The sequence below is a fragment of the Condylura cristata genome, unplaced genomic scaffold, assembly GCF_000260355.1.
Source record: "Condylura cristata isolate star-nosed mole 26May11 unplaced genomic scaffold, ConCri1.0 scaffold00042, whole genome shotgun sequence".
In the NCBI taxonomy this organism is placed as follows: Eukaryota; Metazoa; Chordata; class Mammalia; order Eulipotyphla; family Talpidae; genus Condylura; species Condylura cristata.
The window spans coordinates 5,156,533-5,161,141 of NW_004567143.1; positions in this window are offsets into that span (position 1 = coordinate 5,156,533).

The following is a 4,609-nucleotide window of genomic DNA, read 5'->3' on the forward strand; positions in this document are numbered from 1 at the left end:
CCGGGCAGTGGCCGCTGGGCTGGCCAGGGCTGGCCACAGGCTGCTCTCCAGCCTCCCTCCCCCACCTCACTTTTGTTCCGCTCTAGAACATTGTATATCTTACCGCCTGGGGTCTGGTAAGCAGCTGCTTTTGGTTCAAACTAAAAATCTCAGAAGAGGGCCCCTGGCAGGGACGCAGGCTCCCGCTGCCCTCCCGAGTTTCCGCCCACTGGGGCCTGCTCTGGATTTCGAAGACGAGAGTGTCAGACCAGGTGATGCACACGGGAGCTGTCGAGAATGAGAGAAACTTCAGCGTCATTTCCCGAAACATAGTCGTGTTTTTGTTCCAAAAAGTGTCTTAGGAACAGAACTTCGGGGCCTTCGTCTGTCTTCCCATTCAGAGGCAGTCTTGGGCTCTGCCAAGCCGCCAAGGTCGTTGCTCCAGTCTCAGCTCGGCATCTTCTCCCTACAGCCCTGGAGAAGCGACGTCCAGTCGGGGAGCGGGGCGGGAGCCTGGGCTCAGAGCCCACCGGCCGGTGTAGCCAAGCATGGCTTGGGAGCCCGAGAGGAGAGACTGATTTCCCAGTGAGGAAACCTCTGTCCACACTGCGAGCTCCCGGGACGCAGTGTGCAGAAACAGAGTGGGGTGTCTGATGCGGGTAAAAGGGGGGCCGGTGCCTGAGCAGGCCTGTGGCGGGGACCACAGCGGTGCGTCCACGCGGTCAACTTGCCGTCTGCTTCCCAGGAAGGACTTGCGGCCCCGAGGCTGCGGGTGGAAGCCTCCTGGGGTTCAGCTTCGTCCCCGGGGTGGGGCGCCTGTTCTTTTGCGCCTCAAGTGAAGAGGCGTTCAAGGGGACGGGCCGCATGGGCTCCCTCGGGGTGGGACGCAGCCTGGGGTCTGGTGCTCCCTCGGGGAATGAGGCAGGGCGCTGGGCTGGGCTCTGTGGAGCCTGCGGCCGGGTCCCCTGCAGGCAGGTGTCTCCAGATGACCAGGAGGCGAGCGGGTCCGGAGAGCTGGTGCAGGAGCAGAGGGCGGGCTCGCAGGGGTCAGCCTGGGGGACGGTGCTAGCTGAAAAAAGGGTCTCAGGAAGGTCGAAGTCTGAGCCAAGGAGGGAGCGACGTGCCCTGGGGGTGTCTTTGCCTTCCAAACAGTGGTGCTCAGTTAAAGACTCAAGAAGCAGCCGGAGTCAGTTTGGAACTGAGTTCAGCTTCCTGAGCCTGAGGCTAACGGCCTCGTCTTTCACTCAACATTATTGGTAAAGAGCTTGTGCCAGACACTGCCCAGTGCTGGAGTCCAGCAGGACAGCCCTGACTCCCCCGACACGGAGGGTTTGACGCCTGGACCCTTGCTGGAGGCGGAATATGGCCTGGAAGCCCCCCAAGGCTCTCGAGTGAGCCAAGGAATGAGTTTCTGACTCTTAGCACTCTCCAGGCTTTCCTGGTCAGGAAAGGTCCTCCAGGAATGTCTGATAAGCACAGTGTCTCCTGTCTGGCCCGGCCCTGTCCACAGAAGTATACTACAAGCCACGCATCTCAGACTGGCTCGCAGCCACATATTTTTATAAAGATTTATTTATTTATTTGTGCACACAGAACTGGGGCACAGGCAAGAGGTGCAGGGGGTGAGAGGCTTCCCCAGAGACAGAGTGGGGAGCAGAACAGGCCGACAGACGAAGTCCACTGCTGAGGGAGCAGCGGGCGGGTCAGGAGAGGTCTGCCATGCCCTGTGGTCACCTCTGGGGCAGGTGGAGATCGAACTCATGCTGAGGTGGCTTTGGCTTCTCAGTGCAGCGCTTTGACCCGCTGCGCCCCCAGGGAGGGCCTACAGTCACATTTTTAAATAAGAAAAAAGAAATAAGTGAAGCTAGTTCTAGGCTCTTTTGCAGTTCAACATGCTATTTTCACATATAATCAATGTAAAAGTAATAGAAGTTTTTTGTTTATTCCTTGTATTCAGTCTTCAAAATCTAGTGAGTCTTTTATAGCCACAACACAACTCAATCCAGAGTAGCCACATTGTGAGTGCCGGTGGCCACCAGGGGCAGCTGGCCCCAAGTTGGATGCTCAGACCCAGAAGCAGTCAGGTGCGTCCCGCCCAGAAAAGTCCAGAGAAGACAGCTGAGCAGCCCCCGGAAGGGGCAGACCCCACTCTGAAGGGCAGGCCTCTCTGTGAGAGACCCTGTGTGAAAGCAGACGCGGCGGCAACAGGCCTCGCCTGTGTTCCCGGCGTGGCGAGAAGCTGGCCGGCACGGTGTGCGTTGGGGATCCCCTTGAGCGACATATGGGGGCCACGTGTGGCTGTGCGTGCTCAGTGCAGGGGACGCTGGCAGTGGAGTCTAGGGACCTGGACTCTCCCCTAGGTTCAGTCACCAAAGGCCCCTGTGGGGTCTCTCATCTGGCTGGGCCCCGCACAGCTCCGCCCCGGCCCTGCCTGCTCACCTGCCCCAGGCTCGCAGCGCCTGCCTCCCTCCTCAGCTGCTGTCTCTGCTCCTCGCGTCCCGCCGCCTCCCGGCCACACCCACCTGCCCGTGGGGGCAAGCAGAGGACACAGCCACGTGCGAGAGCTCTACCCGCAGCGCTGACTGTGCCCCTAGAGGCAGCACAGCAGCCATGGCGGTCGCCGGCAACAGCGCGGGGACAGTGGCGCCTCCTGTGAAAAAGGCGGAGATCACAACCAAGGTGGCCGCGTCATCCAGAACGGCTACAGAGCCAGCAAGACCGAAGGAAGAGGGAGCAAAGAATTGATTCTCTGGACTGCATCAAAACGAGAAGCTGCCCTGGAAGGGCTCCGTGAGAAAGCGAAGGGAACCTCAGGCAGGACGAAAGCACCCATGCAGCAGGCAGCCTGCTTTTATAGACTGATTTGTGCACACAGAACTGGGGCACAGGCCAGAGGTGCAGGGGTGAGAGGGTTCACCAGAGACAGAGCGGGAGCAGAGCAGGCAGATGGACGCAATATACTGCTGAGGGGGCGGTGGGGAGACAGGAGAGGTCTGCCGCCCCTGGGGGTCACCCCTGGCGGGGGACCGAACTCGTGCTAGGTGGCTGCAGGCAGCTTCGTCGTGCTGCGCCTCAGCCCCCGTGCCGCCAGGGAGCCCCGAACCAGGCCTCTTCTAAACGCCCGCTTGCGACACAGCCCAGCGATGTCGCTGCTGACTGCGTGTGCAGAAGTGGAAATAGGAGCCCACAAGGCTCGATGTGAGCATGCCAGTGACCTTGTTTCTGGGCGGACGAAACGGGAGAGCCCGCCCTTCCCCAGCGGAGCTGGGCAGAGGTGCCCGCCCGCCCGCCCGCCCGGAGCAGCGCTCAGCCGCCCCCCGCCGGACAGCTCTGGGCAGTCACGCTTGTCTGTCGTGTTCGGAAGTGACCCTCCGCGCGGAGTCAGGCAGAGTGAGCCGTAGGTGTTAGTGCCTAGAAGATCGGGGTTCTGCAGACTCACACTTGGCAGAAATGAGGCCAGGGCTCTTGTGCTGACCGGCCGGGTGGACGGAGTGAGGGACACAGGCGTGAGGGGCTGGGGTGCTTGGCGCCGCGCACTGTCCGGCTCATTGGGCTGTGACCTTCGGCCCTGCGGCTTAGTGCATGCCGAGGCCCCTCGCTGGGGCTGTTCAGAATATGTTCGTAGGAGAACAGCGGAAAACAGATCCCACACCCTGAGCACGTTTACTGGTAGGAAAGCCAAGGCAGACGCAGGAAAGTAAAAGGAGATGAAAGCCGGCCAGTCAGCGGTGGGTTCCGCGTGAGTCACGGACGCGTCAGCCGCAAGACGCCAAGCCCGCTCCTGAAGGCGACGCCGGTACTCGGCGCCGGGGGGGAGCGCTGCAGCTTGGAGGGGCAAACAGCTTGAGGTGAGCAGGCCTGAGGAGGGCGGGAGCGGGGCTCCGGAGGCCAGCAGGGGGGCCCGGCGCGGTGGGGGCTTGCGGCCCAGCGCTGGGAAGCCGTCTGCGGCCACCGCAGCAGATCGCAGTGGGTCAGACTGCTCTGCTCCCCGGCCGGGCCGAGTGGGGTTCATCATTACTGTTTCCAGCCACGGCCGGGAGGGCGTGGATGCCACCTGCAGGGGTGACGCGGGCGCCTGTGAGGGCAGGGGCCTGTTTCTGAAGCCCGGGGTGTCCCGGGCTCCCCTCGGGGTCTCTCTCGGAGGCGCAGACTCCAGGGCGCTCGTGAAAAGTGACTGTCCAAACCGTAGCCCCGGGAAGGGGGCCGAGGCCTCAAGCTTTGTTCCCGAGCAGCAGAAGGAGAGAGCCACATTAGATGCCATTACGGTTTAAGGTTTCTTCTTATTAATTTTTCATTCGAGTAATTGAATTTATTTAAAACTGCAAGAAAATGTGAATATTATTTATCAGGCATTCCTCCGGGTGCTTCCGGCCACCGCCAGAGGAATGCTAGTTAATTGATGAGGCTGTAGCTCTTAAAACTCAGACGCACTCACCACCCATGAAACTTTAATAGTTAAGTAGCGTGGCTTGCTCAGTTACGCCAATGAGCTCTGAGCGCCCCCCTGGTGCTTGCTCCCTCGCTGGCTCTCTGGAGAGAGGGACCTGCGGGGTGATGGGGAGGGCGCCCGACCGGGCTGGCCGCTCTGGCTCAGCCGGCAGAGTCGCGCCCGGAGCGGGCCTCGCCGTCA